The following is a 25,334-nucleotide window of genomic DNA, read 5'->3' on the forward strand; positions in this document are numbered from 1 at the left end:
TGATCAGAGCCATTTGAACCATTTGAACCTCTTCCATTTCCATAATATTGTCCTGAAGTACATCGCCCTTGTATAGACCTTCTATATACTCCTTCCACCTTTCTGCTTTCCCTTCTTTGCTTAGAACTGGGTTTCCCTCTGAGCTCTTGATGTTCATACAAGTGGTTCTCTTATCTCCAAAGGTCTCTTTAATTTTCCTGTAGGCAGTATCTATCTTACCCCTAGTGAGATAAGCCTCTACATCCTTACATTTGTCCTCTAGCCACCCCTGCTTAGCCATTTTGCACTTCCTGTCGATCTCATTTTTGAGACGCCTGTGTTCCTTTTTGCCTGCTTCATTTACTGAATTTTTATATTTTCTTCTTTCGTCTATTAAATTCAATATTTCTTCTATTACCCAAGGATTTCTACTGGCCCTCTTCTTTTTACCTTCTTCATGCTATGCTGCCTTCAGTACTTCATCTCTCAAAGCTACCCATTCTTCTCCTACTGTATTTCTTTCCCCCATTCCTGTCAATTGTTCCCCTATGCTCTCCTTGAAACTCTGTACAACCTCTGGTTTAGTCAGTTTATCCAGGTCCCATCTCCCTAAAATCCCACCTTTTTTGCAGTTTCTTCAGTTTTAATCTACAGTTCATAATCAATAGATTGTGGTCAGAGTCCACATCTGCCCCTGGAAATGCCTTACAATTTAAAACATGGTTCCTAAATCTCTGTCTTACCATTATATAATCTATCTGAAACCTGTCAGTATCTCCAGGCTTCTTCCATGTATACAACTTCTTTTATGATTCTTGAACCAAGTGTTAGTTATGATTAAGTTGTGCTCTGTGCAAAATTCTACCAGGCGGCTTCCTGTTTCATTTCTTACCCCCAATCCATATTCACCTACTACGTTTTCTTCTCTCCCTTTTCCTACTACTGAATTCCAGTCACCCATGACTATTAAATTTTCGTCTCCCTTCACTATCTGAATAATTTCTTTTATTTCATCATACATTTCTTCAATTTCTTCGTCATCTGAAGAGCTAGTTGGCATATAAACTTGTACTACTGTAGTAGGCGTGGGCTTCGTGTCTATCTTGGCCACAATAATGCGTTCACTGTGCTGTTTGTAGTAGCTTACCCACACTCCTTGTTTTTTATTCATTATTAAACCGACTCCTACATTACCCCTATTTGATTTTGTATTTATAACCCTGTATTCGCCTGACAAAAGTCTTGTTCCTCCTGCCAGCGAACTTCACTAATTCCTACTATATCTAACTTCAACCTATCCATTTCCCTTCTTAAATTTTCTAACCTACCTACTCGATTAAGGGATCTGACATTCCACGCTTCGACCCGTAGAACGCCGTTTGTGTTTCTCCTGATAACGACGTCCTCCTGAGTAGTCCCCGCCCGGAGATCCGAATGGGGGACTATTTTACCTCCGGAATATTTTATCCAAGAGGACGCCATCATCATTTAACGATACAGTAAAGCTGCATGCCCTCAGGAAAAATTACGGCTGTAGTTTTCCCTTGCTTTCAGCCGTTCGCAGTACCAGCACAACAAGGCCGTTTTGGTTAATGTTACAAGGCCAGATCAGTCAATCATCCAGACTGTTGCCCTTGCAACTACTGAAAAGGCTGCTGCCCCTCTTCAGGAACCACACGTTTGTCTGGCCTCTCAACAGATACCCCTCCGTTGTGGTTGCACCTACGGTACGGCCATCTGTATCGCTGAGGCACGCAAGCCTCCCCACCAACGGCAAGGCTCAGGATTCATCCTGAGGTAAAAGGTTATAGTTAATTTGGTAGTGGATGAAAGTGTGGGCTGTATATATTGTAGACAGATGTCAAGGCTTGAATGTAACGAACAGGTTGAACTATTTGTAGGTTGGAAGTTTCCACAAGAAGCGGACGTTACTATGAAATAAGACGATATACTTATCTCCAGAAGTCGTCCAACGCGACGATACTTACCCATTATCAAATTCCTTCTTAGACAGGCAAGGTGTTAAGTCTAAAGGTAAACTCTGTACATCCGGCATCCTGAAAATAAAAAATTCAACATAAATCACAACATTGTAGTTTTCGAATGGACAGACCCTTCTTAGAGCAAGTGTCCACCTAATGCCTTTGAGCGTCAGCTTCTCCACTTTACAACAAAATGAAATGATAGATCGAATGTATGATTGGAACCAAGCCATAAGGTAATCCGTACCACCGCTCACAAAATACTAGTTTTATTTTTACATGAATTCCTGTTCATGTTTTCGATCGAAATCTCCACACAACGAAGAGCCATGAACTGATACACTGTTTTGTTTTGTTTTCTTCTACTACACAGTGCCACAAATTTCTCGTAAACCAAGACGCACATGTCGTGTTAGTTTACAAAAATGCGTCTGATGACGGAGGTTTAAATGTCTGAAACGTGTAATGGAAATAAGTAAATAGTGACTGATAGCCGTAAACTTGTTGTTTCGTTCGATATCAGTAAGTCACCCTAAAGTCTAACAAAAAATGTTTCCGTTTTAAAAACGGATTGAAAGTTTGGAAAAGTATATAGTGAAATCTTATGCTGTAGTTTATAGTTACGAACTTGTAGAACTTGTAGGATGGCGTGAGTACTTAATATTTTGAGTAGGAACCCACGTCCGGAAACGTACCGTTTGCGTTCCACGGCGGGTTCAGTTCAGCTGTTTAACTCGTCCACATCTGCTTGAGGAACTGAATTAGGCTGGCAGGGTACAATTATTAAGTAACAATTCGAAAGGAAACGTTATGAAACATCCATTTGTCACTTGATCACATATGTCTGTATCACTTGTTTACATTATGCCAAAACAAAAAAGAACCCATCATACAGTACGTACAGAACAGCACCGATGCGTTACAACAGTGGCTCGATGTCGTGACAACCAACGTTGTTACGGACATTGTAATTACGAAGCGTGTTCTGGTACCCATTCTCCATCCCACCTGGTGTCTCTTCAGTTTCTAGTGCAGCTGCCGGGACTCGTGCCCTCTGTCTCTACAGGAGCCTCGAAAGTTAATCTTTGTTTACGATCCCAGAAGAAGTAGTCCATACGATTTAAATCTGGCGATTGCGGCGGCCGCGCGGTTGGACCACCTCGGTCTATCCGTATTTCACCATACGGTCTGTTGAGGTGTCTCCAAAACCGCATGTGAGAAGTGAGATGGTGCACCATCACGATGAAAGCGCGTTTCCCCACGGGCATTCAGTGGCACAGCTTTCAAGAATGGGTCCAACACGTTTCGTACGAAGATCAGTTATACAGGATCAGTTATCTTGAGTCGAAGCAGACGTGGACGCATTACACATCTGAACTGAAACCGTCGTAGAACGGAAACTGTATGTTTCCGGACATCGGTACCTATTCAAAATAATACGTGCTCCTTCCCTTCTACAAGTCCTGGGAGGACTTATACACTAATTAAATTTGAAGTACAGCAGAGTCCCGCTAATCCGACCCGCGCTAATCCGAACGTTCGGTTAATGTGAACATGAAAAATGTTATTTTCCATCATCTTTCGGGCGTGCACTCGGGACAGCGACAATTCTTCTTGCTATACTTCGGCTGGAAACCTCCCAGCCATCTTCAAGGCGAGTCGGAGACTGAGTTCATAGCGTTTGCGCGTGCCTATTTATACGGAGAGTCACGTGATACAAAGCTGCTGAGGATTGAAAGCGCATGCGTCAAAGATATCAAAGTCGCCACTACTGCGCTGGTCATAGATAAGATGTATATAGCAAAGATAAACATATAAGCGCAGACTGCAAACAAAATAGTGCTGCTGCGAATCCACCGTGCTTGTAAATAAATAATTAATCTTTAAAAGTGGTAAGATCTGTCGAAAGTGAAGATGCAGAAATTCTTTCCGAAGGTGTGAAATAAGCGGTTTCCAAGCATTGTCAAGATGAAATCCTTCGTCACGGTTTAGCAGGTTTTCGGCTAGTTGTATTTCTACAGCTTCCTTAACAACTGAGTCCCGGAAAGACGAAGCAGTAGTTAAAATCTTAACATCTTTATAATCCATGGCATGGTCAGTAGAAATGCAATGTTCGGCAACTGCTGATTTGTTGGACTGAAGAAGACGTGTGTACCGCTGGTGTTCGACGCATCGTTCCTGTACAGTGCGCGTGGTTTGCCCTATGTCACGTTTGCCACACTCACAAGGGATTTCATAAACTCCCGCCTTTCGGAAGAGCAGATCATCCTTAACGGATACCAACAAGGCTGCAGTCTTAGCTGGTGGACGGAATATCACATCCACTTTATGTTTCTTCAAGATTCTAGCGATTTTAGAAGAAACATTACCCACGTATGGGAGAAAGGCTGTAGATTTAACTTCCCTTTTCACTTCCTCATCCTTTTCCTGTGATTTTTCTGCAGTTTTTATTTGCAGGGCTTTCTTAATCTGCTGTTGCGAATAGCCATTTCTCCTAAAAACTGCCTCCAGGTGTACAAGCTCATCCTGCAGGCTGTCAACATCAGACAACACATGAGCCCTGTGGACCAAAGTTTTCAGAACACTAATAATTTGCGACGGATGGTGGCAGCTAGACGCCTGCAAATACAGGTGTGTGTGTGTGGGCTTACGGTATACGCGATGACCTAGAGATCCATCTTATTTCCGGCGAACCAGCACACGCAGAAACGGTAAACAGTCATTCTTCTCTCGCTCCATAGTGAACTTGATGTTTCCGTGAATGGAATTGAGATGTTCCAAAAACTTTATCAGTTTATCCTCTCCGAGGGACCACACTATGAAAGTGTCATCCACATATCTCCAGAAGACCGTCGGTTTTAATACTGCCAAGTTGAGGGCTTTCTCTTCAAAATCCTCCATAAACAAATTAGCCACCAGGGGAGAGATAGGGCTCCCCATAGCGACACCGTCAATTTGTTCGTAATATTGTTCATAAAAAAAAAAATCTAATAAGGTGGATGTGATATTTCGCCCACCAGCTAAGACTGCAGCCTTGTTGGGATCCGTTAAGGATGATCTGCTCTTCCAAAAGGCGGGAGTTTATGAAATCCCTTGTGAGTGTGGCAAACGTGACATAGGGCAAACCACGCGCACTGTACAGGAACGATGCGTCGAACACCAGCGGTACACACGTCTTCTTCAGTCCAACAAATCAGCAGTTGCCGAACATTGCATTTCTACTGACCATGCCATGGATTATAAAGATGTTAAGATTTTAACTACTGCTTCGTCTTTCCGGGACTCAGTTGTTAAGGAAGCTGTAGAAATACAACTAGCCGAAAACCTGCTAAACCGTGACGAAGGATTTCATCTTGACAATGCTTGGAAACCGCTTATTTCACACCTTCGGAAAGAATTTCTGCATCTTCACTTTCGACAGATCTTACCACTTTTAAAGATTAATTATTTATTTACAAGCACGGTGGATTCGCAGCAGCACTATTTTGTTTGCAGTCTGCGCTTATATGTCTATCTTTGCTATATACATCTTATCTATGACTAGCGCAGTAGTGGCGACTTTGATATCTTTGACGCATGCGCTTTCAATCCTCAGCAGCTTTGTATCACGTGACTCTCCGTATAAATAGGCACGCGCAAACGCTATGAACTCAGTCTCCGACTCGCCTTGAAGATGGCTGGGAGGTTTCCAGCCGAAGTATCGCAAAAAGAATTGTCGCTGTCCCGAGTGCACGCCCGAAAGATGATGGAACATTATGTCCGCCGGGAAAACTTCAAGAATCACATGAAAAATGTTAATCTAAGTAGCCGGCCGCAGTGGCCGAGCGGTTAAAGGCGCTACAGTCTGGAACCGCACGACCGCAACGGTCGCAGGTTCGAATCCTGCTTCGGGCATGGGTGTGTGTGATGTCCTTAGGTTAGTTAGGTTTAAGTAGTTCTAAGTTCTAGGGGACTGATGACCTCAGATGTTAAGTCCCATAGTGCTCAAAGCCATTTGAACCATTTTTGAACCCAATTAGTTCGAATTAACGGGGACTCTACTGTACCTTAGGAGTACACACTTACGAAACTTAAGTCACGATCTGGACAGGAAAGCTTTCAGACAGTTTTCCACAGAAAACGGGGCAGAGAATACCGGCGTTTAGTGACCACAGTGGTATCGGTTTTTACATATCCCACAAATAAAGAAATTACAATTGCTTTTATTTATCTTGCGACCAATAACATTAATGAAACGTAGGATTGGTCGGTGGTGGACGCATATATCATTTAGCTACAATATAGCAGTTAATTTCATAAATTATCTGGGAGTACGCATTAGGAGTGATTTAAAACGGAATGATCGTATAAAGTTGATCGTCGGTGAAGCAGATGCCAGACTGAGATTCATTGGAAGAATTCTAAGGAAATGCAATCCGAAAACAAAAGAAGTAGGTTACAGTACGCTTGTTCGCCCACTGCTCGAATACTGCTCACCAGTGTGGGATCCGTACCAGATAGGGTTGATAGAAGAGATAGAGAAGATCCAACGGAGAGCAGCGCGCTTCGTTACAGGATCATTTAGGAATCACGAAAGCGTTACGGAGATGATAGATAAACTCCAGTGGAAGACTCTGCAGGAGAGACGCTCAGTAGCTCGGTACGGGCTTTTGTTGAAGTTTCGAGAACATACCTTCACCGAGGAGTCAAGCAGTATATTGCTTGCTCCTACGTATATCTCGCGAAGAGACCATGAGGGTAAAATCAGATAGATTAGAGCCCACACAGAGGCATACCGACAATCCTTCTTTCCACGAACAATACGAGACTGGATGGGTTAGTGGTGTTTAACGTCCCGTCGACAACGAGGTCATTAGAGACGGAGCGCAAGCTCGGGTTAGGGAAGGATGGTGAAGGAAATCGGCCGTGCCCTTTCAAAGGAACCATCCCGGCATTTGCCTGAAACGATTTAGGGAAATCACGGAAAACCGAAATCAGGAAGGCTGGAGACGGGATTGAACAGTCGTCCTCCCGAATGCGAGTCCAGTGTGCTAACCACTACGAGACTGGAATAGAAGGGAGAACCGATAGAGGTACTCAAGGTACCCTCCACCACTCACCGTCAGGTGGCTTGCGGAGTATGGATGTAGATGTACAACTGTAGTTGCATAACGAAATTCATCTTAATATCCAAGCCTCCTCCAAGGTACCCACCAACTCCCTTGGTCTTCATGATGACCAGTCTGGCCACCCGCTGGACGCGCGCCGCGCTTGATGACGTGATAACTAAAAGCATCGACGTTACTGGAAACGTTATCTTCACCAAACATGACACGAAGCCGAAGCTGCGTTGAAACCCGTCTTCCAATATGATATTTGAAATCTCTGTGACTTATTCTATGCCCGATTGTAAAAAGGCATTGTAGCTACAGATGACGATACAAGGCTCGTACTATGAAGGCTGTCTAGAGAGTGTGTTTCAGGAGCAACAGGAAATATTTTAGGATGTATCATTGTACAGTAACTCGATGAAAACATTGCGTGTAACATGCATCCAATTCTTGTAGACCAGAGGGATACAGCTGGTTACAGATAAATATTTTTATGTTGGTGCTATAGTTGATATGAGTTTATTTATCGATTGTCATTTTGAAGTTCATGTTCTGAGGTTGTTTTAGCTGAATTTTTCAGACTTTTTTGTGACTTGTTTGCCGTTTAAGCATTCCCGCACACGTTAATGAGTTGGTACATAAGTACATAGCGTTTTTCCATAAGTTTAGTAAACACAAGAAATACACATAAGAGAGACTTGAGTCATCAATAATATATTCTCATTCACTATTTGCAACAGCCTGACAACACTGGGGTGATTTTTCAATTCAGCGGCTGTAGAAATCACGTGGTTTCGAGGCGAAGGGCTTGTAGAGCCATGTTCGGAGCGCGTTTTCATCGTGAAAGCAAATTCCTTGGAGGTTCTTCAATAGAGAGTGGGAAAGGTGAATAAGACCTGGTAGTCAAGGGAACACTGCCTTTACATACACCAACCCCCAGGGCAGGTAACTGGGGCGTTAGCGGCCACCAGGCAAGAAAAATTACCGCTGGTTGAACTTAACAAATCGTAACAAGTTGAACGCAGTAAACAGTAATAAGAAGCCGAGGAAAGCTGATGAGATCCGCCTTCCCCGAGCACTCCGCTTGCTGCTCTTCGCCTGGGCGACACTACGAGCAGCAACACGAACCCAACTCACTGGAGAATCGCGAGATCTCACAGTGGTGGAGGTTTCCCTACGGGGATTGAAATTCACTCTGTGGTGTCACCGCCAGACACCGCACTTACTAGGTGGTAGCCTTTAAATCGGCCGCGGTCCGTTAGTATACGTCGGACCCGCGTGTCGCCACTGTCAGTGATTGCAGACCGAGCGCCGCCACACGGCAGGTCTAGAGACACTTCCTAGCACTCGACCCCAGTTGTACAGCCGACTTTGCTAGCGATGGTTCACTGACAAATTACGCTCTCATTTGCCGAGACGATAGTTAGCATAGCCTTCAGCTACGTCATTTGCTACGACCTAGCAAGGCGCCATTATGATTTGCTATTTATCTTGTGATGCATGTACCGTCAGACCGATGTTCACCAATTATGGATTAAAGTTAAGTATTCCATCAGCTACGTACGTTATTGGCTATATTAATTACCTTGTCCTGTTCCAGACCTCACGCCAGCCTGCGTGAGCTTAAACGCGTGCCTTTCGGCTTCCTCCAAACCCCGTGAATTGGCTCCTGCCAATTCACAACACACTCATCTTAAAGCTTGCTGGATCCTGTTTACGACGAGGTCGTGCACCGTCGTAACCACAGCCCTTCCATGCGGCAGTCCACGCGTGCCGCCAGCGGTCCCCGCGTGTTCTCGCACTGCGCGGACCTGGCTCCTCCTGAGTCCCCAACCGAACTGGCCCTCACGCGACCCAGAGAAACAACGACGTCGCCTCAAAGATAGGGCAACAGTTACTACATATCGATAACCTCCGCTGCTGCCACTAGCGGACAGGCAACGCTTGCGAAACGGAGTGGCGCCAGTCAACACGAGAAGAGGACAAACAAAATCAACCATGTCAACTAAACGATACCATCTGGCCTCCAACAGAGCCGCAGCACGCCTCACCAGGGTAAGTACCTGGGCTCGAACAAACACAAATACACCAAAATCGTGTGGTAAATAATGTAAAGGTCTCTTATTGCGCTAGTGATACTCCCGCATCTGCAAAACTCTGCAGTCGTCCGTTAGAGGCCTCTGCCGCGCTGCACACTGACCTGCCGGTACGCCAGTCGGGACCAGTAGGGACGGTGCAGTGTGCCTCTGAAGTTGCGTTTTGTGACATTACTTGTGTATTGAAGCGTCAGATTGCTCGGCGATTGGTAATCAATCCTGCTAATGTATTGCGATTGGTTGAGATGAAGTTACGAAGAACCCTTCGTGAGGATGGTATTGGTGTAGAAGACGAATCATTCGCATGTTTTCTGGTATCTATAATAGTGCAGAAATATGAGGATAAGTTAGAAACAGATACTGTTGTAACACTAACACATAATGATGATGATAGGGATGACAATGACGAACAACTCATTGCAGACGGTAGTGCTACGGCAAGTGCGGGAAGAGGCGATGGAAGCAGTGACAGTGAATACCAACCGTCTCCCAACAAGAAGGTTAAAGTTGCAAGTATCATCACGACGTTTGATGACAACACACTGCAGAACATGTACGATGATTATTACGTAAGAGGTTTCGACACATACGACAAGCTTCTGAAAAGATACCCTAAACTGAAGTCTAAAAGCAATATTAAAAACGTACTGGATTACGTGGCAAAGAAAAGAGAAGGAAATACAGTTTTCAAAGGAAATCGTACACTGCTGTTCAAGACCATCAAGGAGCGTGTAATGGCGAAATTCGATGAAGCGCGAGAATGCGGTTCCGCCGTTCATTATTGGCATTTACAACATTGGGCATTGGACGTAGCCAGAAATCTCGGGTGTACAAACTTTACAGCTTCAGTAGGATTTATTACTAATATGAAAAAGGAGTTTACGATAACATCACGCCGTATCACTATGCTCCCAGCACGAAAAGATAAGGATGACGAAGAAGAGCTGATTGAAAGATCTCAAATGTTTGTTGCTGACGTCAATGAGCATATCACGAGAGAAAATATCGGTATTAGTTCTGTATGGAACTGTGATCAGAGTCAGTTCAACTATGAACTTTCTTGTGACAGAACAGTATCCATGAAAGGGGAGAGAAACACTGTCGCGAAGTTGCAATCAGTTAACTGTGCAACACATAGTTACACGATCGATGTTGCTATATCAATGGACGGACGATTGGCAGACAAACACTATATTTGCTTCCAAGAATCCAGTGGAAAGTTTGGACCCCGCGTGTCAAGGGAAATAGAAACGCGGTGCCCTCCAAATGTCGTCGTCGATGCAAATGTGAGTGGGAAGATGACGAAACAACATCTGAAGACGTTTTTTCTGTCAGTTTTGAATCCACATTTGCCGAGAAAGTCATTGGCACTTTGTGACTCCTGGTCTGGACATAAGGATGAACGAGTACTACTGGAAGCATCTGGCGGAAAACATGTAGATTTAAAAATCATTCCGCCTAAAACTACAAAATGTGCACAACCTCTGGATGTTATTTCTTCAGGCAATATAAAATATATGCCAAGAGAATAACAGACTTCATTAAACTACGTTCCAGTAATATCCAGCCGAAATTGCACGACAGAGTCTTTATCATCAATATGCATTCTGTCATTTACAATCAGTTATCTGAGGGAGTATACAGACCAATTCTTCGTTACGCGTGGCAGAACGCTGGCTACGATATTGGTGAACCAGTAAACAACTTCAAAAGAGTCATTGACGTGGCGTTCAACACTGATATTATAGAATGTGCAAATACGCCATGCGATCAACTTGCATTTCTCCACTGTGCGTTTTGCAGTCATTCGTATTGGTCGGAGCATTTTATTGACATTCCGTATTTACATTTATAGTTAAGATTGCTGCATTACGTATGGCGTCTACAATTACATCTACAGTGAAATCTAGAGCGTGACCGCAGAGGTTTGCAGAAAAACGACACCCACCAGCACATTCAGAGGTACATAATGGTCCAGTAACCAAACGTCCATACAGATCTGATTGTTCGAGCCCAAGTACTTTCCCGGTCAGTGAAAAATCTGAGGACGCAAGGTCAGGTGGGTACGGAATGACTTCGTAACTCAACTGCTGTAGCGTTTTTTGCCAGTTTAGCAGAATGTGGGTGGGCGTTCTCGCGGAGTAGCATCACTGCACACATCCCTCCTGGTCGTTGTTCTTGGGTTGCGTCTGCAAGACGCCTCAGTTGTTGACAATAAATGTCAGCAGTGATGGTTACACCTCGGGGAAACAACTCATAACACAATATGTATAAATGACCTAGTAGACAGTGTCGGAAGTTCCATGCGGCTTTTCGCGGATGATGCTGTAGTATACAGAGAAGTTGCAGCATTAGAAAATTGTAGCGAAATGCAGGAAGATCTGCAGCGGATAGGCACTTGGTGCAGGGAGTGGCAACTGACCCTTAACATAGGCAAATGTAATGTATTGCGAATACATAGAAAGAAGAATCCTTTATTGTATAATTATATGATAGCGGAACAAACACTGGTTGCAGTTACTTCTGTAAAATATCTGGGAGTGTGCGTGCGGAGCGATTTGAAGTGGAATGATCATATAAAATTAATTGTCGGTAAGGAGGGTGCCAGGTTGAGAGTCATTGGGAGTATCCTTAGAAAATGTAGTCCATCAACAAAGGAGGTGGCTTACAAAGCACTCGTTCGACCTATACTTGAGTATTGCTCATCAGTGTGGGATCCGTACCAGATCGGGTTGACGGAGGAGATAGAGAAGATCCAAAGAAGAGCGGCGCGTTTCGTCACAGGGTTATTTGGGAACCGTGATAGCGTTACGGAGATGTGTAGCAAACTCAAGTGGCAGACTCTGCAAGAGAGGCGCTCTGCATCGCGGTGTAGCTTGCTGTCCAGGTTTCGAGAGGGTGCGTTTCTGGGTGAGGTATCGAATATATTGCTTCCCCCTACTTATACCTCCCGAGGAGTTCACGAATGTAAAATTCGAGAGATTCGAGCGCGCACGGAGGCTTTCAGACAGTCGTTCTTCCCGCGAACCATACGCGACTGGAACAGAAAACGGAGGTAATGACAGTGGCACGTAAAGTGTCCTCCGCCATACACCGTTGGGTGGCTTGCGGAGTATAAATGTAGATGTAGATGTAGACGTCCGGTGTCGGCGGATAAGTACGATACTGCAGTGCCTGTGTTATTGAGAAGTACGGTGCCTATAACTGATGGCTGTCCATATTCGCAAGAGTGAATACATTTCACACACTCTGATGAGCCAAAGGCAACGGCCTTGCCACAGTGGATACACCGGTTCCCGTGAGATCACGGAAGTTAAGCGCTGTCGGGCGTGGTCGGCACTTCGATGGGTGACCATCTTGGCCGCCATGCGCTGTTGGCATTTTTCGGGGTATAGTCAGCCTCGTGATGCCCACTGAGGAGCTACTCCACCGAATACTAGCGGCTTCGGTCAAGAATACCATCATAACGCCCTTCCTGTCCGCATCCTCCACTGAGGATGACACGGCTGTCGGACGGTCCCGGTAGGCCACTGGTGGCCTGAGGACGGAGTGCTGATTAGCCAAAACATTATAACTGGCTGCTTAATAGCTTGTGTGCAGTCTTTGGAACGAAATACGTCACTGATTCTGCGTATCCGACAGTTTGCTTGTAGGTTTGTCGAGGTATGTCGCATTAGATGTCTACGCACACGTCATGTAATCCGCGTAAATAACGGACCGCTGATTTGCTTAAGCGGTGATACCGCCCTAAGCGACTCAGATGGGTCCCATAGGATTTACATCACTGTAATGGTCCCCAAATCACTGAAGCTCGGCCAGTTATACTGCAGAAAGATGACCTCGCCTTTGTGGAAGACATCAAATGTGGTGGGATGCTGGTGGTTCGTAGCTGTCAGCGTGTCTTCAATTACTACTACAGATCCCATGCAACCGCAGGACAATATGTCCCATAGCATAATACTACTCCCAGCAGCCTGCGTCCGTGGCGCGCTGCACATTTCGAAAAAAAATTGGAAATTTGTGGTAAGGACTACGGGACGAAACTGCTGAGGTCATCGGTCCCTAGGCTTACACACCTACTCAGACTTACGCTAAGGACAACACACATACCCATGCTCGATGGAGGACTCGAACCTCCAACGGGAGGGGGGGGGGGGGTGAGGGGGGAGGCCGTGCGAACCGTGACAAGGCGCCTGAGACCACGCGGCTGTCCCTCGCGGCACGCGTTTCGACGCGACGTTCACCTACATAACGGCGTTTGTGGAGACGACCATGGAACTAGGGTTGCAAAAATGTGATTCACTCGAAGAGCCTGCATGAGACCGGTGCTCGGGTCCCAATGGTCTCGTGCCCACTGCAATCCTAACTGACGATGTCATTGTGTCAACATGTGACACGTACACTAGTGGCCATTAAAAATGCTACACAACGAAGATGACGTGCTACAGACGTGAAATTTAACCGACAGGAAGAAGATGCTGTGATATGCAAATGATTATCTTTTCAGAGCATTCACTCAAGGTTGGCGCATGTGGCGACACCTACAACGTGCTGACATGAGGAATCTTATCACTAGCAGTCGAGATGACAGGCATCTTATCCGCACGGCTGTAACGGATCGTGCAGCCACGTCTCGATCCCTGAGTCAACAGATGGGGACGTTTGCAAGACAACAACCATCTGCACGAACAGTTCGACGACGTTTGCAGCATCATGGACTATGGAGCTCGGAGACCGTGGCTGGGGTTACCCTTGACGCTGCATCACAGACAGGAGCGCCTGTGATGGTGTACTCGACGACGAACCTGGGTGCACGAATGGTAAAACGTCATTTTTTCGTACGAATCCAGGTTCTGTTTACAGCATCATGATGGTCGCATCCGAGTTTGGCGTCATCGCGGTGAACGCACACTGGAAGCGTGTATTCGTCATCGCCATACTGGTGTATCACCCGATGTGAAAGTATGGGGTGCATGGTTACACGTCTGTCACCTTTTGTTCGCATTGACGACATTTCGAACAGTGAACATTACATTTCAGATGTGTTACGACCCGTGGCTCTACCCTTCATTGGATCCCTGCGAAACACATTTCAGCAGGATAATGCACGACCGCATGTTGCAGGTCCTGTACGGGCCTTTCTGTATACAGAAAATGTACGACTGCTGCCCTGGCCAGCACATTCTCCAGGTCTCTCACCAGCTGAAAACGTCTGGTCAATGGTGGCCAAGCAACTGGCTCGTCACAATACGCCAGTCACTACTCTTGATGAACTGTGGTATCGTGTCGACGCTGCATGGGCATCTGTACCTGTACACGCCATCCAAGCTCTGTTTGACTCAATGCCCAGGCGTGTCAAGGCCGTTATTAGGGCCAGAGGTGGTTGTTCTGGGTACTGATTTCTCAGGACCTATGCACCCAAATCGCGTGAAAACGTAATCACATGTCAGTTCTAGTATAATATATTTGTCCAATGAATACCCGTTTATCACCTGCATTTCTTCTTGGTGTAGCAATTTTAATGGCCAGTTGTGTATATACAGATATAATGTACTTACTAAAGTGATATGTAGATATATAATTCAAATTACATAGGAATATGGTGTACTTATTCACATATGGAGGTGAGCCTATCATGTCAGTTACTTGCAAATAAGCACTGACGAGCCAAAACATTCTGACCACTGACGTTGGATGTCGCCTGGTGACGTTGCGGCCACGTGACGCGGTAACAGATGTGGGTAAGCGAAGCTGACACGGACGGAGGACCACCCTAGCGAGGATGTGGGCTCTAAATGGGGAAATCGACTGAGGTAAGGGACTTTGACAAAGGGTAGATTAATATTACACAGAGCCTGGTAACGAGTATCAAGAAATCGGCAAAGCTGGCCGAAAGTTCACGTCTACTGTCGTGAGCAACTGTGGAAAGAGGTACGAGGGGCGTTTGAAAAGTTCGTCCAAAAATAAAAACTACTCACGTGTTTGGGGTAACCCTCTTTTATTTTTCGACACAGTCTCCTTGAGACTTATACCCTTCGTCCAAAGCTGTTCTAATTTGTTGATCCCTTCCGAATATCAGGAATTGACCAAGTCTGCAAAATAGCTATTAGTTGCTGCAATCACCTCCTCGTTTGAATAAAATCTGTGTCCCGCCAGCCATTTCTTCAAATTGGGGAACAAATAGTAGTCCAAGGAAGCCAAGTCTGGAGAATAGGGTGGATGTGAAAGGAGTTGGAATCCTATTTCAATTAATTTTGCGACCACAACTGCTGAGGTGTGTGCTGGTGCATTGTCGTGTTGGAAAAGGACTTTTTTGCGGGCCAATCGCCGGCGTTTTCCTTGCAGCTCGGTTTTCAAACGGTCTAATAACGATGAATAATATGCACCTGTAATATTTTAACCCTTTTCGAGATAGTCGATGAGGATTATCCCTTGCGAATCCCAAAAGACAGCCGCCATAACCTTTCCGGCCGAAGGAATGGCTTTCGCCTATTTTGGTGCAATTCTCCCTTGGTAACCCATTGTTTAGATTGTTGCTTGGTCTCATGAGTATAGTAATGTATGCATGTTTCATCCACAGTGACGAAACGACGCTTAAAGTCCTGCGGATTCTTCCTGAATAGCTGCAAACCATCCTTGCAACACTTCACATGATCCCGTTTTTGGTCAAGCGTGAGCAGTCGTGGAACCCATTTTGCGGATAGTTTTCTCATGTCCAAATGTTTGTGCAAAATATTATGTACCCGTTCATTCGAGATGCCCACAGCACTAGAAATCTCACGCACCTTAACTCTTCTGTCGTCCATCATCATATCATGGATTTTATCGATGATTTCTGGAGTCGTAACCTCCACAGGGCGTCCAGAACGTTCAACATCACTTGTACCCATATAGCCACTTATAAACTGTCCTAATCGAAGGTGCAGGGTCACCATAATGTTTATGAAGTTTATCTTTAGTCTCCTGAGGCGATGCCTTTCATAAAGCAATGTTTAATCACCACACGAAATTCTTTTTCGTCCATTTTTTGCCAATCACTAGTCTTCCTTGGTTCCCACGAATGCCAAACGCAAAGAAATAGACCAATATGGCTGAAACTTGGAGTGCGTTCTTTCCAAAGATGCTACTAACTAAAGATGACCTCGATACGCGCCAGTGGTGCAATCTCTCGGACTTTGCACGGACTTTTCAAACGCCCCTCGTAGAAGCACACAAATGGCTCGACGTCCACGGCTCTTCACAGAACGTGGGATTCGGAGGCTCGTCTGCTCCGTAAACTAGGATAGATGCTAATGTGTGGCATCTCTGCCGAAAGAGCACAATGTAGGGGCACGTTTCGGAGCACACCAGTCATCGAACATTGTTGAACATGGAGCTCCGCAGCAAACCACCCCTACGTGTTCACATGTTGCCTCAATGACATTGTGAATTACGACTGCAGTGGGCGGGGGGCCATCGGGGTTCGATCAATGGACAGGTGTCGGCTCCGCGAGTGAACCACATTTTTGTGCTACACTACGTCGATGGTCGTCCCTACAAACGCCGTCATCGAGGTGAATGGCGGCTCTAAACGTGTAGCACTCCACGGACAGGGCCTGCTAGGAGGCGTATTGTGCTATGGGACACATTCTCCTCCGTTTGCAAGGGACTTGTGGTAACAATCGAAGACAAGCTGACATCTGCGAACGACCTGCATCCCTCTTTGATTGATGTCTTCCTCGTGGCGATGTCATCTTTGATCAGTATAACTGTCCATGTCTCGCAGCCAGAACTGTGTTACAGTGGTTTGAAGAGTGTTATAGTGAACTGACATTGACGGCTCGGCGGCCAAATTCGACTGATGGAATTCCTATGGAACCCATGTAGGTCAGTAGCGGGCTCCATCACCTCATACGCAAATCAGCGCTCCGTTATTTACGCGAATTACATGACCTGTGGGTAGACATCTAATGCCACAGACCTCCAGAAATCTACCTACAAACTGTCGCATCCTTGATAGGCAGATTAAGTGACTTATTTCGTTCCAAACACGGGAAAAACAAGCTATTAAGCAGGTCATCATCAGCGTATGTATTTTCGCGTAAATGCAAAGCTTTCCTTGAAAAGCAGGCTGCATGGGAAACGTACTGGTAGGTTAATAAAGATTCTGTCGAATTATATTGTTTCAGGCTGTTCACTTCTGATTCCCGTTAGCATAACACACAATTAGCATAACACACAGACACACACCGATACTGACTCTGGAACTGTGAAATAACATACCTGTTACTGACGAGACGGTAGCCGTTGTTGTCACAGCAAAAGACGAACTCTGCACTGTGCACTCTCCGTATTTTATTCACGGTTGTCTAATCTTATCACCTTCGGGGAACTACATGCCGTTGTCTCCAGAGAGCCATCCGTATCTAGCTAAATAAGAAGAGAAACCAAATTTTTAAAGCTAAGAAGTGATTCGAATGAAATTTAGTGGGATTAATATTTTCCCGCGCTTCCACGCGAAATGAAGAAAAGCACAAAAACTCTCCAAAATACGACTTTGAGTAGCATGCGTAGTATTACAAATAATACTCCGAGTCAACACGTTCCCATTATTTTCTCTGTGATAATCTAATCTCATCGTTTCTGATAATCATCTTCGGGGAATCACGCGATGTTGAGTCGGGAGTTCCACATGTATCTTTCTAGTTAAGAAGAGAAGGCCGAATCTACACCGGCGCGATAGAGGGGAAGTGTAATGAAATCGGTATGCACGAGACAGCCTGCTTATCGATATGTCACAAAACGCCGCGCATTAAAACGGGATTTTCCGGTGCTCACACCTCAGGTTCTACTAATCATAAAACTATGGGGTCAACTGTTTTGGATACCACTTTGGTCAGGAAACATTTGTGTACTCTATAGAATGACAGTCTTAGTGGCGCTATTCTACAGTGCAGGTTCAAAGTATGAATATTTCACACTTCTCACTGCTTCGGCAAATGGAGCAAATCGATCGCTTCTTTTTACATTTGATATGGCCTGCGGTCGGTTTGATGGGACTTACGGAGACATCTTTAGTTCAAGGGCGGTTCCTCGGAACGGAGCCGAGCATTCCAAGGTTGCTATTCACAGCACATGGCTGAAATTTTTACGATATATTCGTAAGATCCCGATCTCCAACAATCTTAAAAATGTTCTTGTTATCTTTCTCCCTTTCCCAGATACAAGGTTTCAAAATTACCCCACTCCTACGTGTAAAATATGCACGTAAAATATAAATAAATTGATTGATGATGGGTGTAGCCGTGATAAACCCGTGTTTAACGAAACTGAGGGGTGTACCAGTGGATAAATGAGTGAATGAATAAACGATGCATTTGCGGAAATTCACGGCCGCTTTCTGAGAGGCCCCCTGCCCCACAAACAAGCGCGAAAATAACAAGTTTGTTTATGTGGCCACCCTCCGCAGCAAGCATATAAATACTCGTTTTGTAAATAAAACTGCCTTTTCCTGCTGCTAGCTACTTTATTTATCCCAGACGCGTTTCGCCTTCTCCTGTTCTAAGGCATCATCAGTGGGATACAGTTTTGTTAGTTATAGATTATCAAAAAGTTCACTTCACGATTTTTTGTAAAAAAGATTTGCTGATCTGCGTTTCCTCACATATGATCTGGAGGTCGCACTACCATTTTTATCACTGCCATATAACCACATCTTTGTGTTCTCGCCTTCCACACACTGTTCACCATGATTCTCACTGTTTTTCGTGATGGACTATTGTTCTTTTGTCACTCGATACAACTATTTCGTCGTACACTTCTTTTCACAGCGTCAATATTGCGACTCCATTACGTGTTTTATTTTCTTTGGTATGTTTACCTATTTGTTTACAACCTAACGAAGTATATGTTCGTTACTAACTTCTATTTATGATGTTTATACCGTACCGTGTGTGTGTGTGTGTGTGTGTGTGTGAGAGAGAGAGAGAGAGAGAGAGAGAGAGAGAGAGAGAGGGAGGGGGGGGGGGGGGGGTTTGTGGCGGCGTTCGTAGCGACAAACAATTCGCTGTAGAAATGGCTTACGAACTCACCGCCACACTTTTAATAGCGGGCCGTCCGGTCCGCTGGAACAGTGAACAGAAAGGTGAAAACCCAAACACTCTGATTAAATAAAAGTCGGTACTTATCTTTATTAACGAAGATACAGAACACAGTAGTGAACTCCGTGTCTACAGAAATCTGTCTAGTTCGAGTCGGAGCGGCTAGGTCAGCGTCGGCTGACGACAAACAACAACTCTGCTGCGATGAACACACAACTGACTAGCAAGTTCACAATTCGGTGGCGAGTATACAACTGAGCGGCGAATACAGAACTGTCCTAGCGCTCGCGACTCCAGCGCTTAAGAAGCCCAGAAGCCAGCGGTGGCGCGCGCAGACTTGCGGCGATTTGCTGTCTCGCTGGCGCTGCTTATGCGGACGGCGTCCGGACTTTGATGCTGCCAACCTTTTGGCAGCGGGCTCGGGTGGCATTATTGGCTAGGATATAACAGGGGGAAAGAGCCGACTTTTTTTTTTTTTTTTTTTTTTTTTTTTAAAAAAAGGGGCTGGGGGCAGGTGTACAAAGGTGTACAAGCTGTTAGCGAGTGGCTGAAAACTGTTACAGATTCCAAGACGGCTATGCACAGCAAATGATTGTCATGTCTTCATCCATTTCCGAAATACGTAGGTCCAAAGTGACCCTACTCGAGCACCTAAAATATGCACGTAAAATGTGTTGTGAGGCGAAAACGTAGTTTGAAAAGTGACGTTGCACGGAGATATCTAATGTAAAATGTCTGCGTTATCATGAAAAGGGTTCTGGGAACTGCATGTTGTAGTACTGAAGCACACGCAAAATGTTTGTGCACGAAACGTCCGGGCTGAGGTGTAAAATTAGTTTTGCCTTATTTCAATTTCGCACTTAAAATTTTACTGACCCATCAAGTTCTTTTCATATGGGTAACATACCCTGCTGTGGTAGAGAAAGGAAAGGAACCAGCGGAAAAATGCATCTATCGGAACATAAAAAAGGCAAATATGCTCCTCTTTATTAGAAGACTCGGACTAAAAAGTGGAGTACCAATTACCTCATTCTATCTTTCTCAGCAGCTTCCAAAATGTTCGCAAGAATACAGCGTGCTTGAAAAAGAACTCCCTAGTTTTAAGTATACATTTAGTGATGAAATTAATGAAAAATTACATCAGTGAGTACATATAATGAAAGAGAATTCCTTCAAGTTTTGTTTAATGTTAGTAGACGTCAACGTGGGATCCATTTGTTGCCCTGCACACGTCGAGACGGACTTTCACATGTCGCCACGTATTCACCAATATTTCAGGCGTAAATGTCACAACCACAGCGACGATTCTTTCCCGTAAGTGACTAATGTCTCTGATCTTTTCACTGTACACAACTTTTTTGATGTGGCCCCAAAAGAAAAAGTCCAGTGGGATTAGGTTGGGCTTCGTGGTGGCCAAGGTATTGGGCCACCCCTGCCTATCCACCTTCCTGGAAAGCGAGTGTCAAGAGCCGCACGCACATGGTTACTGTAATGAGGTGGGGCGCCATCTTGTTGGCAAAACACAAGCCCCTTTTCTTCCTCAATATCGTCCATTTAGGGAAAGACGTACTCTGTCAGCATGTCACAGTAAACATCCCGTTTATTGTTTTTTCTCCAAAAATGAAAGGACCAATCACACGATCTTCCATCAAAACGCACCGGAAATTAACTTTGGGAGAATCACGTTGATGCTGAATAACTTCATTTGGATAGTTTGCCCCCGCCCCCCCCCCCACCCCCCCTTCCCAAATTCTGCAGTTATGACGATTAACCGTTCCACTGAGATGAAATGCAGCCTCATCAGAAAAGAGAATCTTTCTTAAAAAATTGACATCATCATCAAATCTGTGTAGAAGGTCAGCAGCAAACTCACACCTTTCGATTTTATCAGTAAGTTTTATTTCATGCAACAGCTGCAATCTGTAGGTGCGCAACGTAGGTCTTTTATGCACATCATCATACACAGTGCCTTTAGGCACTCCTAATTGTAGACTACATCTGGCCAATGACTTCTTCAGGCTCCAAACACACGAAATGTGGGTCTGTTCAACAACATCTTCAGAATTTCTCGGTCTACCTGGCGATTTTGCTTTTAAAACACTACTGGTTTACTTGAAACACTTTAGCCAATGATGGATAGTTTTCGCTGTAGGTGGTTCACCACCATACTGACGCCTAAAATTAAATTGTTGTCAGAGGTCAAATAACACACTGCACTTTCTGTTGCGGAGTACACATTGCTGCTGAGTTGCTCTGCACTGCACTGCACACACACCTGGACTGAACTGAGGGGACAGAGGAAAAAAAAACAGCACTGGTGCTGTCTAGAGGTTAAGCGGACCTGCCAACTGCAGGAGAGCCAAACTTGGAGAGTTGATGAATCAAACGCTACAAACTAGAATAATGTATGTCATTTTGTACAAATTCTAGGACACATTAAAACTAGGGAGTTCTTTTTCAAACACACTGTATTGGCATGTGTGGTGTGCATACTGTAAGACCTTCAGTAACACACCATCAGATTATTTGACTTGTCGCTCTAACGAAGTAGGCGAGTGTCAGCAATATGTCTCGTGGTCTTATCGTGGCGTGTTTATCTTCTGCCGTTAGATCAGACGATAGAAATGCCACTTGCACGCTTAGAGTAGCAGACAGACGGTGACCAACTCTAAACAGAACTTGATTAATTTTCACACACATTTATTAAAATAATAACAAGCATAAAAATTACTTAACTTGGTTCTGGATGCTATTTACAATTGACAAGCTGAAGTTCCTTTGGTATTGGTGCGTTAATCTTATTCTCACATATATCTCTGATACTTGACAAAAGTGTCTATACATTTATCTTCATGGCTATGTACAGGAATATGGTAATATTATTAGGCCCAGACTGAAACTTGACTATAGACTGGTAAAGACAAATGTAGAACTCGTACAGACTGGTACAGACTAATGCAGACTGGTGCAGACAAATGCAGACTGGTACAGACTGGTGCAGACAAATGCAGACTGACTAATCGGAGGTCTGTACACTCGTTATAATACCTCACGCATTCATGTATCACTGTGCAAGTGTGATCCGTGAGGAGAAAAGGTTCTACGTTAGCAGCAATCTCATTGGCTGCATTACGTATTAATATGCGGATCGGCGGAAGCAGAATTTGGTCCGTCTCTATGGCAACGCCATCTCGTAGTGCGGAAACGGACAAGCGCTGTGCCTGCGCTGTTGTGCTTAGTGGGGCGCACTCTAGTGGGAAAGTTGTGTACGCGCTGACTACGCGGAACTATGTACACAACAGCACGTGAAAATATTCGCGATTTTTTTTCTGCTGACAGAGAAGGAGAGAGTGGGAGCGGGAGCAAGATAGAGTAGTGATAAATACTGGAAGATAGTAGACAGGTACTGTGGTATAGAAAGAGCGTAGGAGGCAATGGCAGCATGAGAGAAAGAAAGGGATACAGTTTCAGTAGGACGTAGTAGTTGGACAAGGGAACAGCGATGCGTAAAAAAGTGAAGGAGGCAGTTCCAGTGGGAGAGAGAAAAAGAGAAGGAGAAAGAGGAAGTGATTGAGAGTCAGTGATAATGAGAGGCAGAGTTTATGACAATGACGCTGTGGAAGAGAGAAATAGTAACAGTGAGAAGAGACAGCAGCAGTGAGAAGAAATGAGTGAGGCAGTAGCAGTAACAGAGAACAAGAGGGAGACAGCGAGAAGAGACAGTAGTTGAAGGAACGAGACTGTGGCTGATAGGCAGGAGACAATGACAGTTGTAAAGACACAAAGAGATAACGACAATAAGTTGGACCGAATGAGTGAGTAAGAATGGGCAAGTGGGAGTAGATGCGCCTGAGAGGCATACATCGATGAACTAGTGGGTGTGACCAGGAAGGTGGAATGAGGCAGTCCGAGTCTTCGAATAAATGGGAGCAAATCCATCTTTTTTGTGTTGCACCAGAAGCATTTTTCCGCCGATTCTCTTCTTTTCCCTGCCACTGCAGGGGATGTCACTCATATGAAAGGAACTTGATGGATCAGTAAGATTTTGATAGTTTACTTTCGTGAAATTGAAATAACGCAAAACTAATTTTACACCTCAGATCGTAGTTTTACATGCACAAACATTTTGGATGTGCTTCAGCTCTGCAACGTGTTGCCAGAACCCTTTTGATGATGACGGAGACACTTTACATTATATTTCTCAGTGCAACGTCACTTTATAAACTGTGTTTTCGTGTCACACCACATACGAGGGTAATCCCAAAAGTAAGGTCTTCAATTTTTTTTATAAGTACAGAACTCTGTTTGTGTGGCAATTGGTCACACTGTTATGAAGAGTGCTTCACGTGCTGTGTGTAAACATGCGCACGCCGCGCTAAGGCGCTCAGTCTTGGCTTGGCAGCTGTTGAGATTGGAGCTCCCGTTGGATGTTACCGCCAAGTGCGAATTGCGCGCAGTTATTCGATTTTTGAACGCAAAGGACACTGTGCCGATTGAAATCCATCGCCGATTGACGGAAGTGTATGGTGAGTCGTACATGGATGCCAAAAATGTTCGTAAGTGGTACAGAGAGTTTGCAGCTGGTCGGACCGAAATTCACGACGAACAAAGGAGCGGGAGACCGTCAATTTCTGAGGAGACGGTGTTGAAGGTTGCGCAAAGCATGCGTGAAGATCGGCGGATCACCCAGGATTATCTCTCCTCGTTGGTTCCTGAGGTTTCCCGAAGCACCGCTCACAGAATTTTAACGGAAACATTGAACTACGGGAAGGTGTGCTCAAGATGGGTGCCACGCATGCTGACAGAGGACCACATGCGGCAACGAGTTGAGGCTTCCCGCGCATTTCTTCACCGCCTTGCACCCGAACAGGACAACTTTCTGGACTCAATTGTCACGGGTGACGAAACCTGGGCATATCACTTTACACCTGAGACCAAGCAACAATCACGCCAGTGGCGGCATCCTTCTTCGCCAAAGCCGCGGAAATTCAGACAAACGCAGTCTGCCGGTAAAGTAATGACAACCGTTTTTTGTGATCGGAAAGGGGAACTGTTGGCCGACTTTATGCCCCATGGGACCACAATTAGCGCTGACAGGTACTGTGAACCTGGCAATTGAGAACTGGAGAAGAAGAATGTTGAGCAAGGGCGTACACATTCTCCATGACAACGCTCGCCCACACATCGCTCGGCAAACCGTTACTCTCCTGCAACTGTTTCAGTGGAACATAATCACCCACCTACTCTATAGTCCTGACTTGGCGCCCAGTCACTATCTCCTGTTCCGTAGGTTAAAAGAACATTTGGCCGGAAAGCGATTCAGTTCCGACGACGAGGTGAAAGAAGATGTTCATAACTTTCTGAACAGCATGGCGGCTTGCTGGTATGACATGGGCATACAAAAACTGCCACAGCGTCTACAAAAATGCATCGACAGAAGTGGTGATTATATCGAAAAATAGCTAAATGTGCAAGCTATAAACTGATGTAAACCTTTGTAGAAGTAAACAGGTCTACATACTTATAAAAAAAATAGGAGATCTTAGTTTTGGGATTATCTTAGTATTTTGAGCGCATTTTACTTGAACAAGTAGGGTAACTATGGACCTTCGTATCTCGGAAACGGATAAAGAGATCAGGAAAATTTTCAAGGCTGAAAGTCCCTTCGGGTTTACTGCCGCCCAGCCTAAAATCAATTAGATTTAATGTTTCGGTTATACAACTGTTCGCCATCTTCATGAGAACGCTGCTGCTGGTAAGTCCCGCTGAAACTCAGGAGCAGTAGCAGCGTTCTCCTAAAGATTGCCGACAGCTGGATCGCTGAAATATTGAATCAAGTTGAATGCGGGATACGGCAGCAAAGCCGAAGATACTTTCAAACTTATTAAGACAGGGAAGCCTACGAAGTCACAATTTTCAAGGTTGCTCGAGCCCGGGATCTTAGCATTAAACCATAAAAATTTCAACCATTTGCAGTGCATAGCTGTCTTGAAATCCACGATTCGGGTTTGGTACCAAAAACTCATTTTTTCAACAAATTTTCAGCCTTTTTTTTCTTTTTTTTACAGGGGAAGGGAGTGTTTTCTCAGGAATTTCTCGTGAATTTAC

This window comes from Schistocerca piceifrons, chromosome 9 (assembly GCF_021461385.2).
Source record: "Schistocerca piceifrons isolate TAMUIC-IGC-003096 chromosome 9, iqSchPice1.1, whole genome shotgun sequence".
NCBI classification, from domain to species: domain Eukaryota; kingdom Metazoa; phylum Arthropoda; class Insecta; order Orthoptera; family Acrididae; genus Schistocerca; species Schistocerca piceifrons.